The following is an 18,751-nucleotide window of genomic DNA, read 5'->3' as shown; positions in this document are numbered from 1 at the left end:
TTGCCAAGAATGTTTTATTCTCTATCACTCGACTGGCTTTGTAGCAAATGAAAATTTGCTACCTTCATTCCTTCATACTCCAAAAAAAAAAAAAAAAAAAGTAGGAAATGACACAACTGAGAACAGAGCCCTGTAAAATGCCCCTGGACCTCCCTCCATGGTGATTGGTTAGCGCCGAGTTTCACCCGCTTAATAATCCACCTAACTGTAAAGCATTCAGGCCAATCCATCCATCTTGTTCGTGAATCGTTTCCTTTGTCCATGAGTTACCTCCCTAAGTGAAAAGTGAACACAACAGGGGTGTTCCCTTTAAATCCATTCTGTTTTCTAGTCATTGCTCCTGAATGAAGCTCAAGTGTTCATTTTTTCTTCATTTTCAGTGGCTGGGCAACAAAATTTCTTGCTTGCCCTCATCATGTGTCAACAGAGGCTTGGGTTCACTTAATAGACACTACACGGTGTTTCTGTTATGTTGGACTTCAGTTCTTTTTTGGCTTTTTCTCTTCCCTCTCTTTTAGCTCCAAGATCACTCTTGTTTTCAGAAAGTGGACGAGTTCTCATTGCTCAGTCTTTTGCCAACATTTCAACATTACCTCAAGCAAATAAATGGATTGCTTTTATAATTTGTTTATACTAACTAAAATCCCTTCTTAAACATAGAAACTCTTAGTACTATCCTTCCCCACATTTTCAGAACAAGGCTTTAAACATTTATTATTTGTCTCTGCTAAAAGTCTTTCTTCCATCTTTCCTGTATTCGTTGGTAAAGCTGACTTTATTGGGGGCTCCCTGGACTGGACTTATTTTTAGCAACACGTTTTTGTCCTAACTTTAGCTTCTGGAGGCTTATGCTAGGATAATGACCCTGTTATCTTGGAAATATTTGAAAGCTTTCTCCCTAACTTCCTTCTAGACCCACCCACTGTGTGCTTTCCAGTGGTCTAGGATCACATCCACACCCTCTTTCTCTCAGGTTCCTGTCATTGTCACGCTGCTCGCCAATCTCTTGGTTCACAGTTGGTCCTTAATAGTGATGCTCCTGGTTGTTTCTTTCCTATCATTTGAAGCCTGGGGGTCCGGCTTGGGGGTGTAGAAGTGTGCTCCTGTGAAAACACCAAGAATGAAGTTATCATAGCCTTTCCTTTGCTTTTCAGGTCACTGAAGTTCATTTTTTTTTTTTTTTTTTTATATATATTTCCACCTAGCTCTTTGAATGGTATATGTTTGAGGGGAGAGAACACTAAACGAGGAACCAAGTGACTGCTTTCTAGACATCGAGCAGCCATAAACCCACTCTGTGGCCCAGGACAAAAGCTTGGCCTCAGGAGACCCCTATTTTTTTCCCCATAGAATGAAGGAGCTCAGCAAGGCGTCACCTCATTAATTGTATAAACTTTAAAAATGAAGCCTGGGGGCGCCTGGGTGGCGCAGTCGGTTAAGCGTCCGACTTCAGCCAGGTCACGATCTCGCGGTCCGTGAGTTTGAGCCCCGCGTCGGCTCTGGGCTGATGGCTCAGAGCCTGGAGCCTGTTTCCGATTCTGTGTCTCCTTCTCTCTCTCTGCCCCTCCCCTGTTCATGCTCTGTCTCTCTCTGTCCCAAAAATAAATAAACGTTGAAAAAAAAAATTAAAAAAAAAAAAAATGAAGCCTGAAGAAGACCTCTTGGTTCTGGACCTTTATTTAGGATGTAGGACCACATCAGTTCCAGGGACAGCCCACATGGATCTGCCTTCTTCCCAGAGCTTTACGTTTCTAAAATTTTGTGCTTCTTACTTCTATCCTTCTCAATACAGAAACATTTTTAAAATTTTTTTTTAATGTTTATTTATTGCTGAGACAGAGAGAGACAGAGCATGAGTCGGGGAGGGGCAGAGAGAGAGGGAGACACAGAATCCGGAGCAGGCTCCGGGCTCCGAAAACACAAATATCCATATAAAATGGGATAAAGAATATTACCTCATGTTAGTTAAGGTCACGTTGTCCACCCACACTTATGAAAAAATGTCTCTTTTCAGATTTTCTTTTGGATTTCAGAATGGGAGATAAAGGATTATGGATGGGTCTATATTAGGAAATAAATTGGGGCATAGATAGTAGAGCTGAAAACTGGTCTTCTTTACTGGTTTTTGTTTTTACCAAAACAGAAGGTGGGAAATTGTATCCACTTGATTTTATGAGATTCATCCCAAACCCTCAAATGAAGTACATACACATGCATGACACCCACTGACCGCCTCCCCAAGTAGAATTGACTACATCCGTGCTTCTATTGTATGCTAAACAAATTCCTTCATTCCCTAGATTTATTGAACTTGTACGGAGTGCCAATTCCTGAACTAGGTAAATGCAGATATAAGAATGAACATGTTACTTATTTATCACTCTCCTTACTGAACTCACCAGTCAAGAAAGGAAAAGAGGCATTATGCAAATGTTTGCACATTAGCAGGAAAACTTAATCTAGTCTTATGGGTCAAGGAAGAATTCTCTTAGAATAGGCATTTAGGCTCAGACCTGAAGGATAACACGGTGCCAGTCAGATGAAGAGGGAAGGGGAGAAGCAATGGTCCAGGAAGTGGGTAGGTGTGATGGCACAGGTGGGAGAAACTCATTCAGTGAGCCCGAAACATCTAGCGAGGTTGGAGCATGGAGGAAGATGGAGAGTAGTAGCTAGACACGTGAGTTAGGGGTCTTGTAGAGGACTATGTAAGCCATTAAAGAGTTTAGAACCACTGGTTATTATGTCAGTCTTCTTTACAAATGAGCTGTTCTTTGAGACATGGACCATATTCTATTCTTTATATTCCAGAGCTCATCACAATGATTTGTATGCGGTAAATAAATATTTATGAAAGAAAAAAAGAAGGAAGAAAGGAAAGGAGGGAGGCTAGGAAAGAACTTAAGAATGGATGACTAAATAGAAGCATTGAAGAAAACTTGAGTATGAAATGTGGTGTCAACCATTTTGAAGAGTGGGGAGGCTATTTCTTAGCTAAGGGTTCAGAATCTGGGTTTTTAAAGAAAGCTGTAACATATTCTCTAGCTTCAGGCAAATAGCTTTGCTCTCAAAACTTGTTTCCTCTTCCGCAAAGTGAGATAGTTCATCTATCATCTCTAGCCCTGGAATTCAATAAATCTATAAAAAGAACTTTCAAATAAGTGTGGGGCAGATTTCTATCATTCAGAATACAATTGGCTCCAATTCCAGTGTGATTCTTGTGGGTACCACATCATGAGGAAAGAGTCAGGGAAAAAGTCTGTTTTCAGGAAGGTATATGCCCATATACATCATCTAAACTTTTTGATTCATCTTTGATTGAATATTCATCCTACTTCTAACAATATAGTTCGAAGAGCTGTTTTTCCTCAACTTTATATTCAGTAACGCCCTCGACGTTTCTCAAATTACTAGTGTCAGTTAAGACAAGAACAAAACAAGAATGTTAAAAATACATTGTGTCTCTATGCCATGGCCGCAAGAACTGAAGAGCCAACTTGCCAGCGAAAGCTTTCTTTTCAGGGAACATAATTTGCATGTGGAGCTCCATTCAAATCCTTTGAAAACGTGTCCAAGGAAATCTAGCAATTGAAATGATTATCAGAAACTGGTTGTGTTTCAGTCGAAATCACACTTGTTTCCAAGACACTTTTGGTACAGCTGGAGGAGAATCAGGAGAGGGCCTTTGGAGCCCACTCTTGGTCCTCAAACATATAGGACATTTTTTTCTTATTGTCTAGTTTTGGTCTATGGCAACTTGACCTATTTTCCTGCTTTGTTCCCCCAAGCGTGTGCAGATAAAATTTATATTACTTGGCTTAGAACTTTGAAGAACTTTTGTGGCTGTCTAGGTGGGAGACATTTTGGTATTTCATAGACATTGTTGCTTGGCAGTTTAGAGAACGAGCTTGAGAGCATATGGAGACAGTGGGCTTGAGCATGAGTTTTTTGAATTGGGTTTTCTACATGAGAGATGCGAAAGTAGAGGCCGGATAGGTGTCATACAGGGGCAGACATATCTCAGTATCTGGGTTTTTGTAATATAGCTGAAATAGTGAGATACTGAGGCAAGATGGAGAGGTTGAAGTCCAATGTCCCCTGCAAAGTCCTGACTCACGTTGCGTGACCTTGGGGAGTTCATTCAATCTCTCAGGGCCTCATTGTCCTTTCCTGTATGACGAATGCGTGGGACCATAGGAAACCCAGGGTGTCTCAGCTCTAAAATTCTCACATTTTCTACAATCTTAGGAAGACAAGTTACTTTATGTACAAAAATTTAAAAATTGCACCTTTTTGGTCTGAGCTAAAGTATCATAGAGATTCAAGCTTATTCTAATAAAAAAAGTTTACACGTTTACTTAGGGAAAGACTGTCAATTTCTGGCAAAAGAAGTATAATAGTTGCTAAATCATGAACTGTCTTACTTCTCACTTTGGGATAAGCTTCATTCACTTTCCCCAGTGAATGTGCTCTAAATCTCAGAGCCCAAACGTCAAGAATCATTCAGATTACAAACATATTTCACTGTTTTCTTTCACACACACACACACACACACACACACACACACACACACTTTCTCTCTCTCTCTTTCTATAATATACATATTATATTATATTTACATGTTAATATTTAGTTTATTTGAAACATTTTTACTCCTAAGAGCTTACATCTACTTTATGGTTTAAGGAATAAGGCTTTCCAGGCACCAGCATGCATGACAATGCTATTAGTTTATAAGAAATGAAACAGAAAAATTGTTACGCTCTGGGGTTCCGAGGAAATATTCTCCAGTCACCATTACGTGGAGTAAACTTCTGTCTGACTGTGTTAACACTTCACCTAAAACATACTCTCCAAGTCTGCCAGATTCAATTCAAGAACAGAAGGTCTAGCATATCACAAAGTAATTAGTAGCGAGGAGTTATCTTTCTGATTTTGTTTGCTTGCTTGTCTCTGCCCTGTACTAAGGGTATGGCATTCCGCTTAGCGTTGTAGTACTTCAGGGTAGGCGTCTCGATTCCTCTTCTATAACATGATTATACTATAATCCTATTCCAGACTACAAAAGAGAGAGGCTGTAAGAAAAGCATCTTAAAAGTATTCTCCACTCTCAGAGGAAAGCAATACATGAATATAACTTTTTTTTTTAATTAAATTAAATTTTAATTTAATTTAGTTTTTTAATTTTTTTTTAATTTTTTTTAACATTTATTTATTTTTAAGACAGAGAGAGACAGAGCATGAACGGGGGAGGGTCAGAGAGAGAGGGAGACACAGAATCGGAAACAGGCTCCAGGCTCTGAGCAGTCAGCACAGAGCCCGACGCGGGGCTCGAACTCACATACCTCAAGATCATGACCTGAGCCCAAGTCGGACGCTTAACCGACTGAGCCACCCAGGCGCCCCAGTTTTTTAATTTTTTTAATTTTAAGGTTTTAATTTTAATTTTTTAACAGTAGGATACACAAGTGCCATGACACAGAAAACCATTAATATCAGAATAAAAAGACCCCATCTGTACGGGAGAGAAGAGCAGGGGGCTTTTGATTGCGTTGGATATTGTTCTGCTTGTTAATTTTTCAAAGAACTGAAGATCACACACCCAATTATCCCCCCAAGGAGTTTTTACATACTGATAACATTTGCTTCTTTGTGGGAGAGGACTTCTCGGTGAAACCACCATGGGATGTGTAAGTGTCTCACTTGGAGGCGGCTGAGCCTGGCAAGTAGTAACGATCAGCAGTTACCCTCCGACAGTTATTCTGTGGCTTAAGGAAAATGGCTTGCGGTCACAGTCCAATCCCGGCTGGACAGGTATCCACATCATAAGAAACCACCACTAAATTTGGCACAAAGCGAACTATTATTGGCAGCGGAGAGAGAAGGCCTGAGTCAGCATTCAGACTGGGAGCCCTGACCATCCAACCTGGTCACTGCAGGCCAGGCCTGAGAGAGGCAACTCTGCAGGGTAAAACGGGAACACGGAAGGGATCATTGCCTGGTATGCCTTTCAGTGAGCTGGCAGGTTCATGGCCGGTTTACTACTACCCACCTCAAGGGCAACAGAGGACCTATGGGATAGTACTATCCAGACGGCGGAGTTCTCCAGGCCTGATTTTCCTGAAATTTGATGTCCTAATAAGCCCTGGTATCTACTGCAGAGAAGTATAAATGGCTTATTCTTCCAGTAGGAGCTCACTTTGCTTCCGTCACTTCTCCATATCTGGTTATTTTTATTCAACACACAGTAAAATACATCCCTGAACGGAGAGCGCATGTTAATGGATCAAAGGTGTTCCAAGGGCATTGCCACCAATATGTCAACAGTAGAATTTACCTGGCCCGCGGGGCCCGACAGTCATTAAACAGGGTAGCAGTCTGGGGCGCCAATGAGCTCCGCAGTATTATAGTTAACATTGACCTCGGTAGGGTGGGTGCACCTCCTGCTGGTCAATAAATGAGGTAAATTTAATGGCAGCCTTTGAGGTGAACCAACGTTTTATTCCTTGGCCAAGGCTGAAAACGTGGCTGGCCGTAAGGAGCAGAGGGTGATATTTAGGAGTGTGGAGAGGCAGGCAAAATGCTCGTAAAAAGCTTGGAAAATGCTTATAAACGTGGTTAAGAAGAGGCGAGGCATTGGAAACAAAAGCAGATTTTCCAAACCAAGTCTCTGAGATGCAATTATGCATATATATATTTTGTTCTGGAGGCAAGCTCTGGTTGGACTGTGTGGCACAACGGCTAACAGCCTTTTGCCAGAAGGAGGCAAGTAAACATGGCAGAGAAATGTTTTTCTCCTTTAGGGAATATTGACTTCTCTCTCTCCTGTGACTTTTCCTTCTTCTTACTCTGCCTGGAAACAGTTATTGTTGCTATAATCATATCAAGCTAAGTACACGGAGATGAATTAGGCTCGAAAGTACTTAGTATTAACACACGATAGTGTCAATATAGGCAACGTCGTTTAGAGTAATTGAAGTTTTGTGAGGTTTTCCATTTCTCCTTTACACTGGATTTGCCTGATTTCTTTGAATAGTCACAATTTTTGACACTTCAGTTTAAAATGTTGTGCTTGCTTTTATACCCAAAGACGATTTCTTACTAAGCTTCAAAGTGAAAGGAACAGAATAGAATTCTAAGTAAAAAGAGTGGGACTGACGCGATCAGGGCAAATACACTGTAATTGTTAGCTTCGATGGAAGTTATCGTGACTGAGGGTAGAATCTGATTTCTAATGACTCACAATTCTTAAAATATATTTACCTGCCATTCAATAACAACAAAAAAAATCATTTTCTCGACTTTTTCACATTAACTGACTTTTGACTTTCAGAGCATTCTCTGTAAACGATTTTTTACACGAAAAGAAAGGCTCCATAAACTTTTAGTGCTTTCTTATTATCTCAATGTACATTTAGGGAAGGTACCATCAGGGGATAGGTTATCTAATATCTCTGGTAATTTTAATTAATCATGTGCAAAGGAAACACTTCTAACAAATACCTGAATACTTCCTATATTATGTCTTATTTCCCCACAATAATGTAGAAGTCCTTGCTATTTTGTAAATCTTCAACCTGAAGCAGGCTAAGCATTTATAGTGTTTATGCCAATAAAGTGTCCGATCAATGCAGCTTGAAAAAAAACAATCCGCATGCTCAGTTAAGTCTCTAAAAAGCAGTGTGTTAAAAGTTGTGATGTAACAACAGTGAGTGTTTGGTTTGCTTTCTTCCCTGGAGAACAGCAGTCTGGCCTCTCCGGGTGGGTTGCCACTCGCAGCCTTCGTATCTTCAAGGACCTCCCGGTGAAGGCACGTGCAACAGCCGTAGACACCAGCAGGGGGTGCCAAAGGACAGCACCAGTTCGCATAGTAGGCTGAAGGGCACTGTAAAAAGAATAGAAGAAAATTACCCCTAAGTGAGAATACTTGCACTTGGGGCCACTTGGGGCCATGGTGGAGCAACTTCTTATGACAGTGGGTTTGTGCACGTTGTCCTCAGTCACTAGAAGTGGACAGGGCCATTGCAATCATCAGGTAAACCTTACTTTATAACTGAGATCCACAGAGGGAGTCGAGGACTTATCCAAAGCCCTGATGGCGGGGTCTGGCAGAGCAGGAACTAGAACAGAGGTCTCCAGGTTTTTCCTTCACAGCTTCTTCCACGCCGCCATGCTGTCTCCACAGAGTGAAAATCCTGCAGGGAAAGGTCGCACGCCGCGTTTGACCTGGCCCTGTTGTCCTTCTTAACACTGGTGAATGGACAAGTCATCTCTGTCCCCGAACCTCCCGGTTTTAATGAATAGACACTGCACATTTTCCCTCCGTCCCCCTTCCTGAGACATTCTTACGGAAGAGAACAGGCTTCACTCCGAGGACTTTGTGTTCTATTTAGGGAAACCACATTCCTATTGGAGTGTGTTCTGATTCTTTTCTCACTTTTTATCTCTGCTTTTCCAGGGAGCACCAGCTGCAGGATTTTTCTTATTTCTACAGTCAAGACCCTGTTGGCCTCTTGTCAAAACTAACAAAATCTCTCACGCCAAAAACTACATTAGGAACTAATATTTTAAAATATATTAAAACGTCTCTGTTGTAATGCGTGCTAAAGACCCATTTTCGACGGAGACAGATCCAAAGTCTTCAGGTAAAAAAATCTGCGTTCTTGCTTTGTGTGAGAGCTTCTGTTCTCTTCGTAAACAACTGACTTTGGGCCTATCTTCTGGATCGAGGAGAAGCCCGCTGCACAACATAAATTAGAATTAGAATCATAACTGAAACCTCTTAGAGCACCTATCGATTTTAATACGTCTGGTCCATAGAGGCAACTTCAGTGAGTCGACTTCCTCCTAATTTGACAGCTGCTTTGCTATGGCCAGAGCTTGGACTAATGAGGTTACAGCTGTCAGGGTTAATCAACAGATCCAAATATGAACAAGGAATTGGGTAGCTGGTTTCAGTTAATTTGTGCAAATGTACAGATTGGGTGGGCAATATTTACACTGGCGACTCAAAACAAACTTTCGGGAGTTGAGCCAAGTATGATCTCACCAGTTCTCAGCTCTACCCTGGGGAGATAAGACACAAATTGCAGAAACAGGAGATGGAAAACAAAAGAGTTCATCGCTCCAAACTACCCATGAAAAAAGCCCATTTGCATCCAGCCTAGTTTCCTCTCACTCGAGTATCTGATTCAATTGCCAATACTTGACTCTGGTCACGCCTGAAAAAGTTCTCCAACTGTCCCGACGACTCCGCTTGGGATTTGTGCGTCTTTGACCCCTGCCGTGGGACTTTATGTAAGAGCTCCCCCTCCCCCGCAGTCGCTGCACTTGTGAGAGCATCCAGAGTGAGTGCCACAATTGCTGCACATCCATTTTGTTATGAAAACATCGTTCTATTAATATAAATACAGACTGCATCTGCCAGGGCTAACCAGAACAGGTGCAAAGTCTTTAGATGCTTGCTTGTGCTGAGAAATGAAAAGAGTGGACAAACAGTTTTCCGTGGTGGTGCTGCTGGGGTCGATGTAACTAACATTCAGCTCTGCTGCATTCCTTGATGTTCGTGGAAGGTAGCCCGGGGAAACTCAATACGACTGGCTTGTAGGGGAGAGAGGGAGCGAGGAGGAAGAGAAAGACAGCGGCGACGGCGACGTGGTCTCTAGGATTCTGTTCATGCAAATACTCTCCTCTTGATCTGGGGCTCGCATGGGTTATGTATAGAGTGCATTCTGTCAGATCTCCTGCTGTGAGTTATGCGGATGCTGCCAACATAAATATTCCGCTGGTTCTGAATTTAGAAAACGGCTTAAAGGCTCCTGATGTTTCTGTTTTCCCCGTTTTTTTTTTTTTTTATCTTATCCATGTGACTGCCACTGTGTTGCCCGAGGTTTCAAATTCACTTTGTAGTTTTCCAGGCAAGAGAAAGTCATTGCCTGAAAGGCACATCTGGGTTCCTGTCCCTCTCATCAGAATGATCTCGAGATTTCATTTTGTTGCACGGAATGAAAGTATTAAACATGTGGGCCTTTTATAGCACAGTCTTAATAAACAAGCAAAAAATACTCTGTGTGATAGCTGCGGATCTTAAGTGTGGGACTTTACACTTTTGGGGAGCCCATCCTCAGAAGTGAGTTCCTAAGGATAGGAGTTTGTCACACGCTCACACACACACACACACACACACACGCACACACACACTTATGTATGGTAGTTTTGGATTGATTGCTGTCAATGCCAACACAGTAGCCTTCCCATAGTGGTAGGTAGAATGCTAAAATGGCTCCCAGGATTCCTGTCTCCTATGGGGCACGTCCTATACACCCAAGTGTGGGTAAGACCTATGAGTGCGATGAAATATCATCCCTGAGATTATCTTGTGTTATATATGGTAGAGGGGGAGGCATTTTAAAGATGTAATTAAGGTCCCTAATCAGTTGACCTTGAGTTCGTTAAAAGATGATGATGGGGTCCCTGGGTGGCTCAGTCAGTTAAGCGTCCACCTCCTGATTTCGGTCATGATCACAGTTTGTGGGATCGAGTCCTGCGTTGGGCTTTGCGCTGACAGTGCAGAACCTGCTTGGGATTCTCTCCCTCTCTCTCTGCCCCTCGTCTGCTCGCAGGTGTGCACATGCTCTCTCTCTCTCTCTCTCTCTCCTTCAAAATAAGTAAATAAACATTAAAAAATAAAAGAGATTATTCAGAGTGGTCTGACCCAACGAAGCAAGGCCTTTAAAAGAGAAACTGAAGCCTTCCCTGAGGTCAGAGAGATTCTCTGTTGGCTCTGACATCAGCTGCCATGTGTGAGAGGGCCCGTGAGAAGGCCACATGGCAAGAACTACAGAAACCTCCTGAGGCTGAGCTAGACCCCCAGCTGACATCCAGAAAGAAAGCAGGGACTCAGTCCTACAGCAGCAAGGAACTGAGTATGGTCACAACCAAGTGAGTTTAGAAGAGAACCCTGAGCCCCAGATGGGCTCCCAGCCCTGGCTGACACCTTGACTTAATGTGCTGAGACCTTGCGCCGGGAACCCAGTTGGGCTGTGAAATGGTAAAGGAGTGTCACTTTACCTGGCTAAGTTTATGGTAACTTGTTACACGGCAACAGAAAACGAATACACTCGGGTTCAGTACAAACTGTATCTAGACTTTGAACATCGACAGAACTGGCATTGCTAAGAAAGAGAAGAGTGCACCCGCATTGTGGATGCCACAAATGACCCGTTACCAGGAACTTCAAATTATAAATGGTGGCGATGGTTGTTACATTCTTCTTGTCAAACATCTCATTTTCTCCTCTGCCTTAGGGTTACTACCTACTCTTTCATTTCTCAAAAGGGATAGGAGTTTGTTGGAATTCTGATTTAAGGCTTCAAAACGCAGCATCATCATCAAGGTACATCACGCATTTATTATGGGACTTATTAATTATTCATGAGGGGTCCTAGCTTTTTCTCTGCGTGACCTTCTTTGTCATCGGCCATCAGCTTTGGCTTTAAGAGGAAGAACCAGAAGGAAAGAGAAAGAGAAAGAAAAAGATGACAGCAGGCATGAATGCGAGGGGTTGGGGCTTGCGTTTCGGAGGATTTGTTACGGCAGGGAGCATCCTGACCGTGAAAGCGGGAATCCCGTGTCCCTGGTGCTCTAGTAACATTCGATCAGCATGGAGGTGGTATTCATAAATCCTTTAAAAATAAACTAACATTAAACATAGACGTCGATGGTAGGCAGAAGTGGGATTTTAAAGAGGCATTCTTTGCCCTACTCATCCCTTCAATGATTTTAAAAAGTGGAAATAAGTGACTAAGGTTTTTTCTTTTTTTTTTTTTCTTTTTTTTTCTTTCTTTTGGAAATGACTTTTGTAAACTGGACTCTGCTCTTTGAGCTGTGATAGCACTCAAAGTCTGCACCGGAGGGGAACAAAGATTTGTATACATACGTCCTTATGGCCACCTTGATGTGTGAGAGGCAGGTCCCGCCACAGTACTTCTGATGTCATGGGCGGTCACACTGGGGGACCCATCTTAACCTGCTGTTGATAAGGTCACCAGGAGGAGGGCCAAGTCCGACCCTCACACAGGCTTCCGTGGAGGCTCCTCCAGCCGTGCCAGGGGCAGGATGCCCACGCATGCCCAGCTTGTTTTCCTGAGCAGAAGTGAAACCCAAGAACCAAACTTTCTTTTGACTGCAATGGAAAATTTACCTTTGGCCCCGATTTCATCTCACAATGTATAAACTCAGTTTACTTGCCACTATTCTGAATCATATGCAGGGGTGTAAAGCTTTAAGGAAAAAGGATAAGGTGTGGTTTATATTTGAGCTTTTTCTTTTCTTTTAAAAAAATTTTTTTTTCACATGTATTTATTTTTGAGAAACGGAGACAAAGCGTGAGCAGGGGGAGGGGCAGAGAGAGAAGGAGACACAGAATCTGAAGCAGGCTCCAGGCTCTGAGCAAGCCGTGAGCACAGAGCCTGATGTGGGGCTCGAACCCACAAACTGTGAGATCATGACCTGAGCCGAAGTCAGATGCTCGACCTACTGAGCCACCCAGGTGCCCCTTCTTTACTTATTTAATGACCTGGTGACAAATGAAAAGGGGAAGCTGCTTGTTCTTTGTTTGTTTGAGAGGGTCAGAGAGCACGAATGGGGGAAAGGAGAAGAGAGAGAGAGAGAGAGAGAGAGAGAGAGAGAGAGAGAGCAAATCTTAAGCAGGCTTCATGCTCAGTGCTCAGCACAGAGCCCGACGAGGGGCTGGATCCCATGACCCTGGGATCATGACCTGAACCAAAATCAAGAGTCGGATGCTCAACTGACTAAGCCACCCAGGCGCCCCTGTTTGTTCTTTTTAGAATAAATATTAGCAAAGTGCAGCCTGTGGGTCAAACCCAGACAATCCCTTGTTTTTGTAAATAAAGTTTTATTGAGACACAGCCATGTTCATTTGGTAACATAGTGGTTTTGGCTGTCTTAATGCTACATTACAATGGCAGAGGTGAGTGGCTGAGATAAAGACTGTCTGGCAAAGATTAAAATATTTCTACCTGTTCCTTCATGGAAATGCGTGCTGTTAGCCATTTTGGAAAAACTGTCCTTATATATTGTTTTCATGGAAAGCCATGGAAAGTATCTCTACAGCAGGAAAGTTTGGTCATTTGGAAAGACTTAGGGAGAGAACACATTTGTATGGAACAACTTGGAAATTGTCAAGCTCTGAAGATAATCATCAACAGTAGCTATGCGTTTATCACCCAGCTAAGTGTTTTGTCAGCGTCACCCTACTGGATCCCCTAATAACTCCATCAGGTACTGTTAGTCCCATTTTACAGATTAAAAAAAAAAACAAAAAAAAACCCCAAAAACACAAGCCTGAAGCTGTGTTGGGACAAGGAACTGGCAAAAAACGGCTCCCTGTTGCGTCTGGGATTCAAACCCATGTATCCACGTTTATCTGAATCCAGCCCTGGACCTAGGTATCAGACCTCAGCATACGTCAACGTGGTGGACACTGGTACCTCGCACACAAGTCAACCAAAATATAAGAAAACCTTTCACTTCGGGGCCAAATGCGTCATTTGGGGTTGAAAACGTATAGTCTAGAAATGGTGTAGAATAAGACGAATAGATTCATTTCACTCACGAAAGAGGAACTTACCAATATACGAATTTTCTAGCGTGTCTCGCCTGAAACTTTTTATTTTTATTTCTTATCTTTGAGGAACAAGAGCCATCATTGTTCCAACAAACATTTGCTGAGTGTTTGTTTTGGCAAGGCGCCCGCGGTCACAGAAGACCACCCTTCCCACTAGATGGCGGGCTCTTGTTTCGCGTAAACTTTCCTTTTCACCCTTAAGACGAGGGGAGGATGATGCTTGCGAAACTGACCCCTTTCGTAGGTAAGAACTCCCAGATATGAAGAGGGACACATTTGCAAGGCTACTTTAGTAAGATTCATGTGTCAAGGGATCTCCAGCCTAACCCATCCAATGAGAAGCGCTCAGGAAATAAAATTGAATAAGATTGGTTTGCCTGTGAATAAAACAAGGCTTTCATTTACTGAGGTTTGGAAAAAGTCTCCAAAGGCCATGAAAACTGGGGATTAGGGAACATCAATTATAATTCTTTTTTTTTTTTTTTCCATTAAAAGTTTGCCATCATTCCCTGAAAAGACATTCAGAGCCGTGGTTCTCAACCAGGGGTGATTTGCCTCTCAGGGAATATTTCAAAATGTCTGTAGATGCTGTCACAGCTCTTGGGGATGTGGCCGCTGGGCATCCAATGATGCCGGGGAGGCCGGTAAATATCCCACAACATGTGGGACAGCCCCCACTCCAGAATTATCTGACCCCAAGTGGTAATAGTGCAGAGGCTGAGAAACTCTCGCTCAGGGGTTTTATTAGTTTTGGAGGGTAATAGAGCACCTCTATAGTTTAGGGAGTCACAGAGGTAGAAGGAGAGAGCAAGGCTAATTTGCTTACGAAGAAGCTTGCCCGACAGCAGCATCTAGGTAGCCTGTATTTCTATAACTACCACTGACTTATTTGTGGTCATCGAGTGATTTTTCAGGTCCAGTGACTACTTCTTAACATCCTGAATGACCTATGAATGTCATTAGTATTCATACCAGTTCCCCAGTGCTGTCATAACAAAGTACCGCAGACAGACGGCCTTGAACAACACAAACGTACTGTCTCACAGTTCTGGAGGCTGGAAGTTCAAGACCAGGTGGCAGAAGGGTTTTTTTTTTTTTTTTAATGTTTATTTTATTTTTGAGAGTGGGGGAGAGGGACAGAGAGAGAGGGGGACAGAACATCCGAAGTAGGCTCTATCTGCTTTGCGTGCAGCCCAGTGTGGGGCTCGAACTCAGGAACCGCGAGATCATGAGCTGAAGCGTCACCCAGGTGCCCCAAGGGTTTTTTTCTTTCTAAGGGCTGTGAGGGAGAATCTTCTCCATGCTTCTCTCCTAGCTTCTGGTGCCTCGCTGGCAATCTTTGGCTTTTCCCATACCATCCCAATGTTCTTTCATTCTCCCTGTGTGTGTCCAGTTTCCCCTTCCTATAAGGACACCAGTCATGTTGGCTCGGAGCCCGTCCTGATGACCTCATTTTAATTTGATTACTTCTGTAACATATTTATCTTCAAAGAAAGTCACATCCAGAGGCACTGGGGGTTAGGACTCTGACATATCTTTCTGGGAAGTGGGGTTGGGGACACAATCCCACCTGTACAGCACCCCAGGTCAATACCGTTTTAGAAACGGGCAGTTCAGTAGCTACGCATTTACACAATTTACCGCATTCCCACTTGCCTTTTGAGACTCTCGGGAGGCAGATATTTCGGAGATACTCAGTGGGAAAGAGTTCAATGAACTTTCCATTGATAAAATTGATATGAAAAGCATTCGGCTTTCGGTTCATTCATGGCACCTTTCTCTGCCACCAGAAGTCATCTTAAAACTTGTTGCAAACACTCAGCACTATAGAGTACATAAGCAAAAAGGGAGGAAAGTTTGCTGGCAGAAAGCTGCCTTTGTCCCGACGCCGAATACGAGCAACTTCATTCGTGCTGAAAGAGAGACTGAATTGGGCAACCTTGCTTCCATTATTGCCTGTGAGCCTTTCTAAAGGGTCTCCCTGCAGCACCTTTGGTGCTCAGGGGGCTGTGTAAACAAAAGGGCCCAATGTGCTTGCCGCAGTCCTGCCACCCGAAAGTGACCAGCCCCAAATTACCTGTGACCTTTCCCAGGAGTATGAGCAGAAAACCCTTCTCGACAGAGGGAGCGATAAAGAATTCTGGACTTCATTCTTTCATGGGTTTGCCCATAGGAATGTTTATTGGCGAGACACTAAGAATAAACCCAGTTATTGAAGAGGGAGCTGGGAAGTTGACAAGCATGGCTAAACCCAGCAGAGAAATTTGATGAGGAAATTAGATGCTGTGTAGATGGTGTGTAGTGATTAGTCTCCTGAAAGCCAGGATTATTATATAAGTGAGTGGGGGAAGGGCCGCTCATTGTGTCCGACAGGCTCCATTTATATAGGTATTCTTCCAGCTAATTAGACCCATAATGCTGCATTTGTTTATAAATTTCTAGCAAAGCCTTTTCCGTGCGGGTACTTTATTGAGATGAAACACCAAAGCAGCGGCGTTTTCCCTTCAAAACCAGATCCCAGCAAAAGGAAATAAGATTTAACAAAATGTACAGCTAACACCGATTCCCGTAACACGTTCTTTAGGCTGTACATGTTCATGAATTTGGGGATTTGAGTGCACCTACGGCAATGAAGAACACTGGCTGTGTCAGGAGGAGCCCTACAGTCCCATAAATGAGAGGAACAGAGATGCATAACAACCCTCTCCAAGTGAGCATTTAAAAACCTCATTCAGCGACTTTTATCCCAACCGGCCAAAACAGCTCATTGGTGAGACCTCCGATTTCTCAAATGATCGTTCATTGCAAAAGGCTTTTCTAATTCTGCTTTCATTCAATTGATCAAATGGGATAATACGCAGTGGGCTTACCCAGCACAGCGCCAGGCACATAATAAGTGCTCAATAAAGTGGATCATCTGGGGGGCCCCCCCCATTTTCATTCCGGTCATCACCCTGGCTGCCATGCGCATCGTCACACATGGGAGCAAAGCTGCCATGTGTTGGCGGGAAATGGTGAAGAGCACGAATCTTGGCCGTGCACGTGGTTGCTCAGCCCCCTGCAGCAGCGTCACCAGCGGCCAGAGCAGCTGCCGATGGAATGGCTTGTTTAACCTGCGGTAAGCAAGTTTTATACGTCGATTTCTCTGACAGCCATCACGACCCTTTTGGGGGGAAAAACGCAACCTTAGCAAGCTAAAAATTCAAGTGAATTCAAATGTGGTCCAGGTTTCTGATCGCATAGGCCAACTTTTCCGCCCGAAGTTGCAAGATGAAGGGACAAAGGATTTGTCTGCCTAGCATCAGACACAAACTAGCAACACTACATCTTGGGGACTCTCTTAAAGTCATCTCAGCCTGGATTTTTTTTTTTGGGGGGGGCACTTAATTGGGCCTTGTAGTCATTGCTTTAAGTGAACTCTTTACTCCTGCAGATTGTTGTTTGTTTAAATAATACATGATACCAGGTCGCTCAGAAGGCGAAGGATACAGATTCGTAATGAATAGATCTCTGGAGCTTAATTAGCTAATAATGAACTAATTCTTGTCATAGACAAGACTTGCAACAGAGACGTCTCCAAGTCTTTCTGTGTTGAAATTGCACCCATTGGCGTAGATACCTTCACTGGGTGATAGATGGGGTCAGCATTACAAGTGGATGAATTCATTTTCCTTCTCCATGCTAACTACAACCCAATATTTTGCATATATATACATTGATACATTGAAAAATGAAGCACAAACAAAAACCCCAATGAACTATTTACTAATGTTGATGTGTTATTTATTGTATTATTTTTTTTTAATGTTTATTTATCTTAGAAAGAGAGAGAGAGACAGAGCATGAGCAGGGGAGGGGCAGAGAGAGAGAGGGAGTCACAGAATCTAAAGCAGCCTCTAGGCTCTGAGCTGTCAACACCGAGTCTGACGCGGGGCTCGAACCCATGGACCACAAGATCATGACCTGAGCTGAAGTCAGTCGCTTAACCGACTGAGCCACACAGGCGTTGATGTGTTATTTAGATGAAGTCGGGTTTTTTAAAAGGTAGACTATACCTGATGGATACTCCACATGTTTTATAAATTCATGCCACTTGCGATAATAATAGCACTCAAATTGTCCTCCTTACAAAGAAGTCAAAGTTCTTTATGTATCTTTACGTACTTATTCCTTATAACAGTTAAATGGGCAGGAAGTATTTTTAGTCCCATTTTACAGATTAGAAAACTGAGACCCAGAGGGCTTAAGTAATTTTCTCAAGATCACACAGCTAGTAAATGGTCTTAGATCAAACCCAGGCAGTTTCGCTCCAGACTGGATGCTTTGAAACACCATACCACCACTTAATGAAAACAAAAAAAAAAGAAAGAGAGCACATGGTGGAAGAAAGTTCCCAAAAAAAAAGAACCATCGCAAGTCAGCTATCTAAGCTTTCACTTCAAACAACTAGAAAGAGAAGAGTATAATAAACCCAAGAAGAAGAAAATAATAAAAAGAAAACATCAGAAATTAGTGAAATTGGAAACAGAAATCAATAAAGAATAGCAGCAGACTACTTTAGACACAAAACTAGACAAAAGAGAGTTTGGGTCTATTTATGCCTTGCATTCAAATAATTGATTTTATTTGTTTGATTCACAAGTTAGAAAGTTCATTTTTAGGATCTTAATGTAATTTTAGCCCTTGTGCTGAATCATCATATCTAGTTCCTGGATTTATATACTACTTAGGAGTTTGTATTATAAGCTCGAGAGTGTTTCTTTTGTAGCCCATCAATTTCACACTTAAATAAAAGTCATGTGTTTTGAATATGTATTAACATTTTGTGCACGCCCGTTCCTATTTCACAGCGGTTTCATGTATTGTTGAATTAATTGTTTTAGGCATAAAAATCATCAGCTTCTTCTGAAGCAAACATCTTGCCTCACAAAAGATATGGAAGGACTACAGTGCCATTGAATTAGTCACGAATGCTTGCTCTGTTTTTCTTGCAAACTCTGCCAAACCAAAAGTGTTTCAGGGGTTTATTTTACCTTTCAATGGAAGGACCAATTCCTTGGAGGGAAATTATATTTTGCACATTACCGTTAAAAATTATGTTTATT

General features: G+C 42.6%; 1 long non-coding RNA gene across 2 annotated transcripts; it reads right to left on the bottom strand.

Moving 5' to 3' along the window:
- Positions 1-513: 513 nt before the first annotated feature.
- On the bottom strand, positions 514-9,270 carry LOC121013446 (uncharacterized). Of its 2 annotated transcripts, none has more exons than XR_005782715.1 (3): positions 8,045-9,270; positions 5,632-7,883; positions 514-1,103 (listed from the first exon to the last, which is right to left on the bottom strand). It is a non-coding gene; the product is annotated as an uncharacterized LOC121013446 (long non-coding RNA). The 2 variants fall into 2 exon arrangements; XR_005782714.1 differs by lacking the exon at positions 514-1,103 and having other exon boundaries at positions 5,410-7,883; positions 8,045-8,193; positions 9,177-9,259.
- Between the last annotated feature and the right edge of the window lie 9,481 nt (positions 9,271-18,751).

The sequence above is a fragment of the Herpailurus yagouaroundi genome, unplaced genomic scaffold, assembly GCF_014898765.1.
Source record: "Herpailurus yagouaroundi ecotype Mexico unplaced genomic scaffold, PumYag 198, whole genome shotgun sequence".
In the NCBI taxonomy this organism is placed as follows: domain Eukaryota; kingdom Metazoa; phylum Chordata; class Mammalia; order Carnivora; family Felidae; genus Herpailurus; species Herpailurus yagouaroundi.
The sequence above is the reverse complement of the archived record's forward strand: the minus strand, read 5'-3'. Positions and strand labels throughout refer to the sequence as shown.